The following is a 17,101-nucleotide window of genomic DNA, read 5'->3' on the forward strand; positions in this document are numbered from 1 at the left end:
TCTGCATATAGCAATCTGTATTAAGTTGATGGTCATTTAAGTTTGAACCCATTTTTTATTCCTCTTCTCCCCACATTTTAGGTATATTTTGTTATATTTTACATACTCTTATTTTGTGAGTTTCTTGACTGATTTTGTTTTTTTTACAGAAGTATTCATTTTTACTGCTTTTGTGTTTCCTACCTTTATACTGTCAATTCTGGTCTCTCCTTCCCACTCAGTCCCCTTTAGTGTTTCTTGCTGGGCTTGTTTGGTGGTCATGAACTCCTTTAGTTTGTTTGTTTGTTTTGTTTTGTTTTGTTTGTTTGTTTTTGGTCTGGAAAGCTCTTTATCTCCTATTTTGATTGATAGCCTTGCTGGGTAGTCTTCTAGATTTTCCCATTCAGCCTTTTGAATGTATCATGGCAGGCCTTTTGGCTTGGAATGTTTCTGCTGAAAAATGTCCTGCTACCTTGTGCGTTTTCCCTTTTAAGTTACTGTCTCCTTTTGTCTTTCTGCTTTTAAAATTTTCTTTCTCACTATATTTTGTCAGTTTAACTACAATATGTCTTGGTATGAATCTGCTTTTATTAATTTTGGTGGAAGTTCTCTGTGCCTCATATATTTGTTTCCTTTCTCAGATAAGGGAAGTTTTTAGTTATTATCCAGATGTATCGTCTGTCCCCTTTTCTCTCTCTCCTTCTTGGACTCCTGTAATTTGAATGGTATTACATCTGATAAAGCCACTGTGTTCCCTTTGTTCTCACTTTGTGTAATTCTTTTTTCTCTCTCTTGTTCAGCTTGATTACTTTCCATTACTCTGCCTTCTCAGTCAGTAATTCATTCTTCTGCTTCTTCCAGCCTGCTGTTCATTCCATCAAGTGTTTCTTATTTTGTTTATTGAGCCCTTTATTTCTTCTCTGTTATTCCTTATCTCTTCTCTCTGTTAAGGGTCTTACTCATGTCCTCTACTTTTTCCTTAAGTTCAGGGAGTTTTTTGTTTTTGTTTTTTTTTTAAAGATTTTATTTATTTGACAGAGAGCACAAGTAGGCAGAGCAGCAACAGAGGGAGAGGGAGAAGCAGGCTCCCCACTGAGCAGGGAGCCCAATGGAGGGCTCTGTCCTGGTACCCTGGGATCATGACCTGTGCGAAAAGCAGACACTTAACTGACTGAGCCATGCAGGCGCCCCTTCAGTGAGTATCATTACGATCATTGTTTGAAATTCTGCATTAGGTGTTGTACTTTTATCTGTTTTGATTAGCTCTCTGGCCATGGCCTTTTCCTGTTCTTTCATTTGGGAGTTTTTTCTGTCTTCTCATTTTTGTCCAAGTCTTTGTGCCTATCTCTATGTGTTAGGAAAGTCAGCTTAGGTCTCCTGTTTTTAAAGTTAATGGCCTTATGAAAAGAGGTTCTGTAATGTCCTGCTGTGTAGTGTCCCCTATTCCCCAGGGCCTGGCACTTTAGAGAGTACCTCCAGTGTGTGTTGTATGCACTCTGCTGTTGTGTTCTGGCTACTCTATCCTTCAGGTCAGTTGTGTGTGGAAGCTTTCCTAGCCTGCTGTGGGCAGTGTTTTGTCTCTTACTTGAATGTGGTGAGTTTTAACTAGGTGTGCTCTGGTCTGCTTGTGAAATGAGACTTGTTGCCACTGCCGCCAGAACTGAGGCGCCACAAAATTCTTGGGTTGAGAGACTGGGTGTGGGCAAGAATTTGGGCTGGTCTTGTTGGGAAAGGCGCCCACCTTGCTGGGACTGAGTGAGGCACGTGAGACTGGAAAGGGTGTTTCCATTGGAGCACCAGAGGGCAGGGCTTGGTATAAGCAGGTTAGGTAGCCAGTGGTGGCACTGCACTGATAGCCTCAGGGGACCTTTGCTTATACTGAAGTGTGGCGGAGGTAAATATAGCCTCTCCACGAAGGCTGCCTCTCTGTGACATGCTCCAGGATGAGCAATTAAACTCCCACTGAATGCCCCAGGAGCTCTTGAGATTACTGTTTCCATGCTGTGTGTTCATGGGTTGTTTGCCTGCATTCTCTTCAAGAGCAAGACCATGCCCTGGAGGTCTGTCCCAGCCAAGCCTGCTGACCATTAAAATTCCAGGCATTAACCCTGTTAGTTGGGGGAACCCAGAATATTTGGCTGTTCTTGTTTTCCAAGCCACTTGTTGGGGGATTGATTTTCCTTGTGTGCTCCCCTGGGTGCTGGGCTCTTTCACTCACCTTTCTCTGCAACTTTGCTTCTCTTCCCACCTCAGTGGCCAAGATCTGTTTCTCTCCCAAACCGTGTCTCAGCACTTCCTACATTCTTCTGTGTGGCCTCTTCTCTGCTTTTAGCTGTGGAGTTTGTTCTGCTAGTCTTTGGGTCAGCTTCCAGGGTATTTTGGATGATTTGATAGTTACGTGGTTGTATTCATGGGAAAGGGTGAGCCCAGGGTCTTCATACTGCGCCACCATCTTCCATTCTCCATCTAGAGTAGCAGCTTTTCAGCCTTTTTGGTTCCTGGACCTTATGTTCTTTAATGTTAATTTACTTGAGAAACATTACAAATTAATATATCACAGCGCATATTTTAAATGAAAAATAACTAAAAACATGGCAAGAATATTAGCATTGTTTTACATGTTTGTAAACCTCTTTCATGTCTAGCTTAATAGAAAACAGCTGGATTGTCACATCTACTTTTGCCTTTCAGTCTATTGCAGTGTTTTTCAGAAAACTCCACTGTATCCTTGAGATAAAAGTGAAAAGGGCAAATAACGTCTTAGAATCATTGTAAAAATAATTTTGATCTCAAGATGCAACCCCCTTGTAAAGATTACGCAGACTACACTTTGAGAACTTCTGCTTTAGATCAAAATGAAATTGGATCCTAATCCCGCACTTGACCTTCCTCTCTCAGTTGGATACTCTTAGGGGCAATTTTTGTTAAGCTCCAGTAACTCAGCAAATTCCAATTTGAAATCTGTTCCTGGGTATCTTCTACTTCGAATAGCCTCAGAGCTCTAGGCTTTGGTTCTTTTTTACCCCTCCCTCCTTTTTAATGTCACTTGGACACTATCAATTGGAAATGGTCAGACTTGAAAGTTATGTGATCTCAGGTAAATTTGTTAAAATTTTTTAGTCAGTTTCCTCATTTGTAAAATGGCAGAGCAATATCAACTCATGTCTTTCATGGGGATCAAAAAAGAAAAGAGTTATATTCAGTTGTTAATAAAATCTTAATGTTGTTAGAGGTTAGTGAAAAACAGTTTTTCCAATTTTATTGGAAAATGTTCCAATTTTGTTGCATACATTTTGGACTATTTGATTAAATATGCAAAATATTTTAAACTCAGTAAGATGTGGATCTCCTTTGTTTGTAAGTTATTCTAGAGAGAGACTTTTTTCCCACCTCTCACTGCCCTCTATTCTGTTCTTCCGTCCAGTACTTGGGCCTTATTGAAGCTAGGCCCTTCACTAGGAAATGAATGGGATTTCAAAACACATAGCAAAATGTCCTTCCTTCTCTGAAAGTGTTTACAATTGTGTGCTTAAACCTATTAGGTAGGAAGATGCTATATAAAAGATACATTATATAATATGTCCATATATACATATATATGTGATATATATATGTATATGATATATACATATATACATATATGTACATATATACATATACATATATACACATATATACACATATATACATATATATGTATATGATTACGAGAGCATAGTGTAAGGAATATCTAATTCTGTAGGTAGAGAAGTAGAAAAAGGAAAGGAAAAAGAATTACATTGTGCCATATTTCTCAATTACTGATTTTGGTAACTCCTAGAAGAAAAACTATTAAGCAGCCAGGCTTTTATTTATTAAGTGAATATATGTGCTAAATGGGTGATGTTATATAGCAGTGAAAACATGGACTTGGGTAGGGCATTTTACTGTTTGGGTTCCCACTTGTGCTTCTGCTTATTAGCTGTAACAGTGAATTTTTAGCTCATCAGTGACTGTGTTTCTTTAGATATGTAAAGTGAGTATAATTTAAATAATTTTATAGAGTTACTGTGATGGTTAAAAGTAAGTAGAGAACTAGAACAGATTGGGAGATTGTTCTGTTCACTAGTTTATTACATAAAAAGGGGAAAAGACATTTCCTTGATTATATTGACTTCTAGTAGTTTTATAGAGATCTTATATTTTAAATGATTGCTGAAAAATTATATAATGTGGAAGGTTAATTTTATCTTTTTTTATTCCCTTGTTATTGTTATAGCACATTTTACTATGACTTATGTAAGAGGAGAAAATTGATAAAAGAACAGATCTTTCAGCAGTTAAAATGTATTTTTTTATTTTTTTAAAAGATTTTTATTTATTTATATTTTTGACAGAGAGAGATCACAAGTAGGCAGAGAGGCAGGCAGAGAGAGAGAGAGAGGGAAGCAGGCTCCCTGCTGAGCAGAGAGCCCAATGGGGGACTCGATCCCAGGACCCTGAGATCATGACCTGAGCTGAAAGCAGAGGCTTAACCCACTGAGCCACCCAGGCACCCAGTTAAAATGTATTTTACCTAAATTCACATTAATGATTTTTTTAAAGTACTTTTCCCCCCCTTAAATTCATGACAGACACCTTACATGGTGTTGCTAGAGAAACTAGTGGGTAGGGAAGTACATAAACTTAAACCTCATTTGAGGAAAAAAAATCATTGATATCACTGGTACTAGTCATTCTATGTACATTTGTAATCATTTTTGAAGGATATGGTTGCTAGTATATAGGGACATAAACTTGTGAATTGCCTGGTTAACTTTATAAAACAAGAGGTTGCTCATATTTTAATATTAAGAGATTTGCTCAAATAAATCTGTCTCAAGTTAGTGCTTAATAAATTTCATGTAAAAACCAGTGTCGGATTTTATAATAAGCTATAAATATTACTGCATTCTAGGGTGTTAATTAGTGAGACCTAAGTCTTTTGAAGCATCAGTGAAAATCAAATTTAATCTCTTGTATACAGGAAGAATAGAAAAAAGAATAGAAACCATTCTCTGCGCTTTTGTCTCACTGAGGATGTCAGAGGGATAGATACTAATGCTAATGAAATGTGTACACAGAGGGTAAATACGCATTAGAGTTCCAGGGAACACCTTAATTGAAGTGATATGCTTAAAACAAGAGACTTATGCTGCCACTTTTTAATTTCATAAAAATCAAATTGAGCGTCAAAAAAGACCTTTTTGTTTTCTCATGTCAAAAGAATCCATATATTTGGAAGCAGTTGAAACTGCAAAGGACGGTCTATTTTGAACTCATTGAGAAGAATTTTAATGCTTTAGGCTCTTTTTAATCTATTAACATTCTTACTCACTGTAGTTTCATGATGATTTCTCTCTCCCTGCCCCCCCCCCCCAATATTTGAGTAAAGTTAATTAGAGTAAAATACATTCTGGAGTTCAGTAATAATGAATTCAGACCCATTTTACTATACTTACTATTCATGAGTTATGGAGAGCCTTAGTGTACCATTAGGTTTTCTTTCCTATTGGTTGTTTACATACCTAATGACTTGGATTTTAATAAAAATTTTAGCCTGCTGTTAATAAAGTGGTCATATAAATAAACATGTATTCAAGTGCCTGGAAACTCACTATAAACCTTGTCCCAAATCATGAAAAAAACAGATTTTTAAGAATTAGATCAAATCCTATAGTAAATATTTATTTTTAATTTGTATGTAAAATAATCAACAAATCTTAGCAGACACCTACATATTTCAGACATTTAGTTGTTGTAAGAGTAAATAGGAAAAGTCCTTTTCTTTCCTTTCTTTTTTTTTTTTTTTTTAAAAGATTTATTTTAGAGAGTGAGGGGAAGGGCCGAGGGAAAGAGAGAATCATCAGGCAGACTCTTGCTGAGTGTGAAGCCTAATGTGGGGCTCAGTCCCAGGACACTAAAGTCATGACCTGAGCCAGAGTCAAGAGCAGGCAGCTTAACCAACTGAGTTACCCAGGCATCCTGGGAAAGTTTTTCACATGGAATTTAGCTTTATTTTTTTAAGAAGATATCACATTCACAGAGTTAGGCTAACAAGATTGGACATTAATTCAAAAAGATATATGCACTCCTTTGTTTATGGAGAATTATTTACAACATTCAAGATATTTGAAGCAACCTAAGTGTCCATTGATAAGTGAACAGTTATGGAAGATGTGGCATATATCTGTCTATCTATATAGATATACAATGGAATATTCCTCATCCTTAAAAAAGAATGAAACTTGCCATTCATGACAACGTGGATGGATCTAGAAGGTATTATTACACTAAGTGAAATAAGACAGAGAAAGGCAAGTATCATATTATTTCACTTATATGTGAAGTCTAAAAAATAACAAACACATGAAAACCAGAAACAGATTCATAAACAGAGAACAAATTAGTGGTTGCCAGAGGGGAGGAGAGTTGTATGGATAGGCAAAATAGGTGAAGGGAATTTAGAGGTACAGACATCCAGTGATAAAATAATAGAAAAAGATTATGTGACAAAATTCTCATTTAACTATAATACTGAGTTTAGTTCTTCCATTTTATTTGTTTATTTCTTTGCTAGGTTAAGAATGTTACTTAAAATTGCATGGAAATTTTATTATAGTTCATCAACACTCCATTTAGAAAGGAAAGTTCAAATCATCCTGTACTGCAGTTAAGAAATTTATTAACATAAAGTGTTTTGGATGTCATAGATGGTTGCATGCTTGTAGAGACCTTTGTGTATAGCATTTAAGAAAGCAAGTGAGGGTATGTAGTAGAAGATCTGACTAATTTGGCCTTCATTCCTTCTGTAAGACTACTGATTGATGGCTATGACTTGTTTAATACTAACTCGTAGGTAGTAGGCTTTTCTTTAGTTTGAGCTTATGTTCTTAACAGTTATATTCCAGCTTTGTTATTGTAATTACATAATTTAATCAAATATTACCTAAACCAATGAAATACTAATGCATAAGTAGAGTCATTTCTGTGAAAACTTTGGAAAGACTTGATAACTTGGTAAAAAATATTCCGTGGTACTGGATTTCGTAGTTGGGATCCCTTGTGGTTATAGCAACAGTTACAAAACTTTGTATTCAAGCCATTTCCTTTAAGAATATTTTGTAGTATTTTGTCCCTAGGTTTTGGGACCCTCTTCTCCTTTTTAGCATTGTTTACCCCTCTTTAAAAAAACAAAAACAGTGGCCTCCTTTTAAAATTCCTCTTCCAAGGAATCAGTTGATTTTTCTAAGGCAGATAGTTGAGCCAGTATAATGGTTTCATACAGAGTTGTTAAAATATTTCATTTTGGGGGCACCTGGGTGGCTCAGTGGGTTAAGCCTCTGCCTTCGGCTTAGGTCATGATCTCAGGGTCCTGGGATCGAGTTCCGCATCCAGCTCTCTGCTCAGCAGGGACCCTGCCTCCTCCCCACTCTCTCTGCCTGTCTCTCTGCCTATTTGTGATCTCTCTCTCTCTTTCTGTCAAATAAATAAATTTAAAAAAATAATTCATTTTCTAGTGAATGTTAGATGGAAGTGTGGAACACTTCAGTTACAGCTTACTTGGAAAATTAAAAGGGTATTTTCTACTTACGTTTATTTTACTTCTTATCTTGGGGATCTGAAAATATCTTTTAAGAATTAGTGGGCAACAGGATTGGCCTATACCCAGATCTTAGGAGGGACACAGTGCCCAGAGAGGGCCCCAAAGCTGTTTTGCTGGCTGCCTACTCTGGAGCAGCTGACTAACCAGATGCAGAGCCCATTGATCTGGTCATAACTGCTTTCATCCTGGAGCAGGGCAAGTTAACACAATTTAGATCAAGAGCCACATTAGAAGATCCTGACCTCAGGATAACCTCTCATTTCCTACCTTTGAAACAGGGAACAATTCTAGTCACTTCCTAACTTCTAACCACAAAATTGCATGGGAACATATAGCCACATCTAAAGATTGTGACCTTTTGATTTTCTTTACCCTTTATACAGATGGATTCAGAATAAAAGAAACAATAGTCTTAACCTACTGTTCTTCATTGAACAGAGAAATAATCCCTCTCCTCCTCTACTTATTTTTTTTCCTATTGAAATCTTTCTAAGCCATTCCTATAGATGCAGCATAGGTGAAATAGATTGGATACTGTGCCTGCAAACTCACCCTTTTCCAAAAAAAAGTATACCACGAGTATGACAACTCTTGTCTGTGTTAGATAGCAGATCATTGTTTCTTGATAGACACATTTTCAGATCATTGCTCTTGGTAAATCTAGGCCTTCCATTATTCTCCACATATTCCAACCAGGTTTTATTGAGCTTTATTTTCTAGAGATTTCAACTTTGTTTCTGCTATAATGCACATGACAGAATAGATAATTTTATATATGGAAAACTAAGTTACTGGATAGATAAGAGGGACTGAGAATTGTGAGCAATTTTTTAAAAAGATTTTATTTATTTGAGAAAGAGAGCAAGGGGGAGGAGGAGAGGGAGAAGAACAAGCAGACTCCATGCTGATTGCAGAGCCCAGCAGGTGGCCTGATCCCAGGACCCTGGAATCATGACCTGAGCCAAAACCAAGAGTCAGATGCATAACCAACTGCCCAGGCACCCCAATTGTGAGCAGTTTCTAACTCCTAAACTACAAAGCCACTTACTATCCTATTCATTTTGGGAATGACATTATTATAAAAATAACCCTGAATTTACTCTCGTACATTAAATACAGTTCCCAAATTTCTTACTTTGACTGTTAGTAAGAAATTCAAGTGCTTACAATGTGAGCATGGAACATTTATTGAAAGAATTAACTACAGAATTGAGAACTGTTTTACTTTGTAAGTCTGCCTGATACAAAAGGAACTACCAACCACCATGATAGAAGTCTCTGTGCTTGATTCTTGGAAGATGTATTGAGTTGGAACAAAAGAAGGAGGAAGAGCAGCAGTCATTAAAAATGTCATGAAATGAGAGGAAAAAAAGAAATAAGAAAGTAATAAAATGTATTGAGATGTTTTATAAGTATTATAATTTTGTTGACTTAAGTATCTTCCTACTTAGAAAAAAACAGCAGGACCCAGATTTCCACACAACGTCACAGCCTTTGTAGCTGTATACCTTCCTGATGATTGATGGCATTAAACCACCTATCATCTTGGCTAAATCTTCATAAGACCACTGATATATATTTACCATTTTTGAGTGTCCAGAGTTATAGATAGGGGATTTTCCTGGTAGTGCAAAGTTAATTGACTAACGTAAGGATCAAATTATGGCTCTTGGCCATAGCCAGTTACTTTAAACAAGTACGAGTTACCATTAACTGACTTTTTTTTTTGGATAGTTGAATTAAAAATTTTTTTTTTAAAGATTTTATTTATTTGAGAGAGAGTGAGCAATAGAGATAGAGCACAAGCAGGGGAGAGTCGCAGAGGGAGAGGAAGAAGCAGACTCCTTGCTGAGCAGGGAGCCCCCTACATGGGGCTTGATCCCAGGACTCTGAGATCGTGCCTTGAGCCAAAGGCAGACAGTTAACTGACTGAGCTACCCAGATGCCCCTGAATAGTTGAATTTAAATAGCAGCTTATAATTCCACTTATTTTTCAGAGGTGATTTTTATTTTCTTCATGTCTTGTTTGTCCTATCTGTTGCAGTACAGTAGAACAACAGATATTATATAATATGTAATGTTATTGTAATATATTAGTGGCTGTGGTTTATTATGCTTAGAACTAAGGGACTTTTCATATGGATATTTATTTTTCTTACCCGTATTTGAGGGACTGGGTTATACTGTCTATAAATGTAATCACAGAAATAACTTGTTATGTAGGAAGATAACATCTGTGTTCATACAGTAGAAGAGTGTGGCCTGTTTCTCTGGTGGAATGTCTAACACTTGACAGTACTGTTCTCAAAAAAGAGTTTATTGATAATTGTAAATATACACTGGGTAGGTCTTTTGGGTGGTGGAAGCTGTGCACTCCTCTGCACCCCTCTTAGCCATGCCTCACAAAATGGAATAAATCAAGGACTTTCTTCTCACAGCCAGGCTAAAGGATGCCAAATCTGTCAAGTTCAAGAAAAATAAAGATAATGTGAAGTTTAAAGTTTGATATAGGAGATACCTTTATACATTGGTCATCACAGATAAAGAGAAGGCAGGGAAACTAAAGCAGTCCTATCCTCCAGGTCTGGCAGTGAAGAAGCTGAAATGAACCTGGCATGCTGATTTGAACTGTATTAATAGTCTTTAAAAACAAACAAACAAAACACACACACACACACACACACACACACACACACAGGCTGATCTAGAAAGGCTGGATGGCAGTGGAAGTTTTGCTGGAGGTTTTTTGTCCTTTACTTTGGAAACCTCCTCTCAGAAGTGTTGAAATAAAACCAGGATTCAAGGAAGGAATAGTTGAAAATTGTTCCAAACCATTTGTGATATTGAGTCTGGAATTTGTATTTATGAGTCTGCCCAAGGAGAAATGTTCAGAGACCTACTGAAGGAGGAAAGAGGCATGTTTACAAGTTGCCTGCAAAGGTAATATTTATAGTATTATCTACTTTGTATAAACCTAGTTCTAAAAATACTTTTAAAAATTGTCAATTAAAATACCATCATTAGGAAATAATTTACTAATAAGCACATTTTGCTGTAACTAAATGAAATTTGGCGACTGACAGATACTTTGATATTGCTAAAATTGCTTTAAAGTGTGGCTTTTCTTTTGAAAAAGATGATCATGCATGCTTTGACTTAATTTTACTTAAGAATATTACAAAAATTACAAGGAAAGGCAGTTTGTGTTTCACCTTTATCCGCACATGGGCCAATTTATTTGTGAGCAGATTAATGGTAGGAGCACGTAGGTTTTAAATTTCTGTTTTATCAGGATTTACTTAGTAGCTTAAGGACTCTTTGGTGACCCACTTAACTTTTGAGCTTTTGTTTTCTCATTTGTATAACAGGAATGGTAAATAATTACACCTTTTTACCTACTAGAATCATTTTAAGATTCAAATAAGATGTGAAGACTGTTTATAAACTCCATAGGGCCAGGTACATAGTGGAAAAGTAATTTCATTTACATATATTTAGGGATAATTTTAAAGCTTTAAAATTTTTATGGATAAATACATAATAAATATTAATACAATGTATAGACATTCAGAGGATTATTAAACTGACAAAGTATTTGAGGCAAAAAGACAAAGGTTTGGTGTCTGAAAAAGATTTTATCATAACCAAGTGATGTTTTTTGCAAATTAAGTACCTTCCTGTATACCTTGTTCTATCTCCTGTTTGTGATGACCTCCTAAGTTCTTGAACATATTTAATAGCTTTCATGGATGAGACTGAAGGTAGAACTGAATTTCTAGCATTTTCCCTAAAAGGGAGGAGTAATTTGCTAAACTTAATTTTTTTTTTCAAGGAAGTTTTTGGTTTATTTGTGAAACATAGAGGAAAATATTTTCTTTTCCCCATTTAAGTAGTAGTGTAGACCAAGCATACTGAGGTGCTTTCATAAAATACTTGCTGTGTTTCTTTCTAGTACCCACTGAGAGGGTTATTGCAAGGATATGTTTAAAGCACTAAGGAAACAAAATGGAAAGAAACAGAGCAACATAAAAAACAAGTGTAGCATAACCAGGTGATTAACATATGTATAACTGGAGTCCCTAAGTGTTGTGGTCTGAATGTTTGTTACCCCAGATTTCATGTTGAAATCCTAATGCCCAGTGTGATGGTATTAGAATGTGAAGTGTTAGGAAGGTGCTGAGGTCATGAAGGTGGAGCCTTCATGTGTGGAATTAATGCTTATATAAAAGAGATCCTCAGAAAGCTCCCTAGCACTAAGTCTATAGTACAGAAGAGAACCAAGATCAAAAGCTCCTTGATCTCAGACTTTTAGCTTCCAGATTGTGAGAAATAAACTTCTGTTTATAAGTTGTGTAGTCTGTGGTATTTTGTTACAGCAGCCAAGCAGATTAAGACATTGATGAAATGGATAGGGGAAAGGGGCAGAAACAATATCTGAAGAAATAATGGCTATTTTTCGAAACTGTTAAGACCACTGATGGAGGAAGCTCAGTGAACCCAACACAGGATAAATAATAAACATTTACCTTTAGTGTTTTAGAAACTTTTTCATGACACCACTAAGCCAAAAGAAATAATTAATAATTCTATTTATTTAGTAGTTAACAACTTAGTAGTAGGAGTTTGTAGTACTATGTCTGCCTGCTATTGCTATGTTTCCCTCAGCACTTAGTTCCAGATCACAGTGCTAAAGACCACATAGAAACAGAATAATCTTAAAAACAGAAGGGGAAAAAGACATGTTAGTTACAGAGAAATAAGAATCTTTTTTTTTATAAAGATTTTATTTATTTATTAGACAGAGATCACGAGTAGGCAGAGAGAGAGAGGAGGAAGCAGGCTCCCCGCTGAGCAGAGAGCCCGACGTGGGGCTCGATCCCAGGACCCTGGGATCATGACCCGAGCTGAAGGCAGAGGCTTTAGCCCAGTGAGCCACCCAGGCGCCCCGAGAAATAAGAATCTTCAAAGGTGATTTTTTAACGGTGTAACTCAGAAGACAGTGGAATGACACCTTTACAGCGCTGACAGAAAAATTGATAACCAGTGATTCTGTACTCAGTGAAAATATCCTTCAAAACCAGAAATGAAATAAATATATTCTTGGATAAACAAAAGCTGAGAGAAGGCATCAGTGACATACCCACACTTCAGGAAATACTAAGGAAATACACTGTCTAAAAAAAAAAAAAAATTCTCAGAAGCATGACGGAATGAAGAGTACTGGAATAGCTAAATATGGTGGGCAGGGCTGTTAATTGCTTAAACCAGTAGTTTTAACAATCTCCAGTGTTCCATTGGAAATGTTATATTGGAAAACAATAGAACATGTCAAAGTAATTATATGACAGCAATAGCAAAAGGAGGAAGTAAATAGAATTATAAGAATCTCTCATTTGGGGGCGCCTGGGTGGCTCAGTGGGTTAAGGGGTTAACCCTCGGCCTTTGGCTCAGGTCATGATCTCAGGGTCCTGGGATCGAGCCCCACATCAGGCTCTCTGCTCAGCGGGGAGCCTGCTTCCCCCCTCTCTCTCTGTCTACCTCTCTGCCTACTTGTGATCTCTCTCTCTCTCTCTCAAATAAATAAATAAACTTAAAGAAAAAAAGAATCTCTCATTTGTATGGGACATGGTAAAAGTACTAATTTAAAATACAAAATAAAGATGCATTTTTTAATCTTTTACAGTAACCACTGAAAGAATGATGCTAAAAGATAAACCTATAGAGTGCATAAAATAGAATGATAAATATTTGATTAATAGAAAAGGAAGATCAAAGGACAGAACAAGGGGATGAATAGAAAATAAGTACAAAGATGATGGACTTAACTACATCAGTAATTAAATGCAAATGGACTAAATATATCAGGTATCAGAGTATCAGGTTGAATCAGAAAGGCAAAACCCAACCATGTGCTGCTTACAAAGCATAAACAGGTTCAGAGTAAAAATATGGGAAACAATGTACCATGCAGATGTTACCTAAGAAATGGCTTGTGTGACTATACTAATAGTAGATACAGTGTCTTTAGCCAAGAGACATTATTGGAGATTAAAAGGGTCAATTCATTAGGAAGATAGAATAGTTCTAATTTGTATACACCTAATTACATAGCTTCAAAATATGTAAAGCAAAATTTAGCCAAAAGGAAAATCAGACAAGTCCATTATTATTGTTGTGGATTTAATAGACCTCTCTCACAGACCTCTCTGAGAAAATCTATAGAGAAATAAATAGTGACCTTTACCTCACACCAAATACAAAAAATAATTGAAAATGGTTAATGGTCTTAAATTGTAATGCTAAAAATATGAAACTTGAAGATACAAAATATAGAAAAATCCATAATATCCTGGTACCAAAAATTTTAGGATGCAGAGAGAACCAACCATAAAATAGAAGGAACAAAGGAGAACAAAAGGCAAACCACAGAACAGAAAAATATATTTGTAATAGATATGTTGGACAAAGGACTTAAACATAAGTCTTAAGACAGCTCTGTTTAAAGTGGACAAAAGATTTGAAGAAGTTATTTGAATGGATCATAAACCCATTAAAGAGGTGGTCAACATCATTAGTCTCTAGGATAATACAAATTAAAATGACAGATGCATCCGGATGGCTAGAATTTAAAAAGACTATACCAGTTTTTATATGATGTGGAGTAACTAGAACATATACATTGCTGGTAGGAATATAAAACTTGTACAGCCACTTTGGAATACTGGCCATTCCTTAGACAGTTAAACAGACATCTACTATGATGACCCAGTAAAACAGAGTTGTACAAGAATGTTCATAAGAACTTTAATCACAATATTCAGAAACTGAAAGCAAGTGTTCATTAACAGGCTAATGAAGAATGTGTTACGTCCTTACAGTGGAATACTTTTAAGCAACAGCAAGAAACTGGATGCACACAACAACATGGACTAATCTCAGAATCATTATGCCGAGTAAAGAAGTCACGTACGTAAGAGTAAATACTCTTACATGACTCCATTTCTGTGGAATTTCTAATGAATGTACTACCTTGAACTGACAGAAAGCTGCTAATGGAGCTGCTTGATCACCTTGCAGCACTGTGACCTCTCTTTGAAAAGTGTACAGAGTTTAAAAAAAAAAAGTTTATTTTTTAAGTCATGATCTTTTTTTTAAATTGTAGCATGTAGTTACAGAACACTTTTTTTTAAAATTTATTTATTTGACAGACAGAGATCACAAGTAGGCAGAGAGGCAGACAGAGAGAGAGGGGGAAGCAGGCTCCCTGCTGAGCAGAGAGCCCAATGCGGGGCTCGATCCCAGGACCCTGGGATCATGACCTGAGCCAAAGGCAGAGGCTTTAACCCACTGAGCCACCCAGGTGCCCCTAAGTCATGATCTCTTGAATAAGTAGTGCTTCATGGAACCCTAGGTTTCTTTGGAACTCCAGTTGAAGAAGTCTGTCCTGGGAGTTCTAAGAGTAATACAAATTGATGACCTATATATTTCCTTGCAAAACTGAAAATAATGTGGATTTTGCTTAGGTGTATAGGGTATATATCTGTGAGTCTTTGTCCCCTCAAATCTTTTGGAGGTGAACAGTGCATAAGTTATAAATGATACATGTCTAAAGTCTGGCTTCTTCCATTGTTGTACCTTGGATGCTGAGAAAACAGAACATTTGTAGTGTGGAAATAATTTTTCTTAGTCTCCTCATGTACAGCCGCAGTACATGAGAATTGAAATGAATTTCTCAAAGACTAAAACTGCTGTTGTTTTTAGTGTCTCCTCATTAATATTGTCATCACTATGGGCTATATTTGACTACTTGCTTTCTGGGGGAAAAAAAAAATGCCCCTCCCCCCCAAAAGTAGTATGTGGTTAGAGCAGGGATCAGCAAGCTGTAGCTCTGGAACTAATATATAATAACATTATATATATGTGTGTGTGTGTATATATATATATATATTTTTTTTTTAAAGATTTTATTTATTCATTTGACAGATCACAAGTAGGCAGAGAGGCAGGAAGGGAAGAAGGCTCTCCGCCGAGCAGAGAGCCCGATGCGGGGCCCGATCCCAGGACCCTGAGACCATGACCCAAGCCGAAGGCAGAGGCCCCAACCCACTGAGCCACCCAGGCGCCCCTGGCTTTATATTTTTAAAGGTTGTGTAATGTGACCTATAAAGCCTAAAATATTTGCTGTTGAGTAATTGAAGATAAAGTTTGCTGGCACCTGAACTAGAGAGTCTTCTAATATATTTACTTACAATTATTTCAGGAGTATTCTCTAAATATTTTCTTTAACTATTTTGATGTAAGAAAGCAGAATTTATCATAAATATAATTTTAACAGCATTGTTGAAATATTTGTGTAAAACTTAACCCCCTTAAAATGTTTAAGTCAGGGATTTTTTAATATACTTATATTTGTACAGTCATCACCATAATTTAATTTTAGAACATTTGTGACTACCCCCAAAAAACCTTATATCCATTCTTTTTTTCTTTTTTTCTTTTTTTTAAGATTTTATTTATTTGACAGAGATCACAAGTAGGCAGAGAGGCAGGGGTGGAAGGGAGCAGGCTCCCTGCGAAGCAGAGAGCCCGATGCAGCGCTCGATCCCAGGACCCTGGGATCGTGACCTGAGCCGAAGGCAGAGGCTTAACCCACTGAGCCACCCAGGCACCCCCTTATATCCATTCTTCTCCATCCTCTCCCATCTCCTGCCTCAGCCCTGTAAATATTGAATGAAATTATTTAGCCCACCAGTTGGAAATGAACAGAAATGAACTAAGGTTAATATTTGTGCTATTTGTTGAGTGAACAAAAAGATAAAACTACAAGGGAAATCAAAATAAAAGTTTAAGAAGCCAAAATACTTAATATGCACTCTAAAAACTGGTATAAGAGAAATTGGCAATAAGGTCATTAAAATAATATTCTGAGATAAAACCCCTTATCAGTACATTAGATTATATTTTAAAAACTATTTTATTTATTACTAGAGAGAGGGCATGATTGGAGGGCTGGGGAGAAGGAGAAGCAGATTCCCCTCTGAGCAGGGAGCCCAACTCGGGGCTCATCCCGGGACCCCAGGATTATGACTTGAGTCAAAGGCAGATGCTTAACCAACTGAGCCACCTGCATGCCCCAGTACATTAAATTATAGATTAGATTAATGTGGTGGAGTTCTTTCAGGGATTCTTAAAAGTCCATGAAAGAATCCACGAAGTCATAGTTTAACTTACAGCATTTTTTCCCCTTTTGTGATTTATGCAGTAATGCTGTGTTCTATAGTTGATGGCATCTTAAATTTGGTGAAACACGGTATGCTTGAAATTATGTATTCTTAAGTCAGCTATTCCAGAGGAAGATTCAGAATATTTCATGCAATAAAAATATTAAAATTATTCACTAGGAAAAGATTTGGTCTAAAAGAAAAAGCCACTTATATTTCAAAGTAGTAAAATAGCGCTCATCTAAAATTTTAGTAGGTCAGGCCTTTCATTAATCTG

General features: G+C 36.5%; 1 protein-coding gene and 1 pseudogene across 3 annotated transcripts in view; both read left to right on the plus strand.

The window, feature by feature from the left end:
• The window catches only part of CDK17 (cyclin dependent kinase 17), a 113,921-nt gene that overhangs the window by 26,756 nt on the left and 70,064 nt on the right, over window positions 1-17,101 (plus strand). The window lies entirely within an intron of this gene.
• On the plus strand, window positions 9,999-10,211 carry LOC308347368 (large ribosomal subunit protein eL38-like; annotated as a pseudogene). Its single transcript has one exon. The product of its transcript is annotated as a large ribosomal subunit protein eL38-like (transcript).

This window comes from Martes martes (assembly GCF_963455335.1).
Source record: "Martes martes genome assembly, chromosome: 8".
In the NCBI taxonomy this organism is placed as follows: Eukaryota; Metazoa; Chordata; class Mammalia; order Carnivora; family Mustelidae; genus Martes; species Martes martes.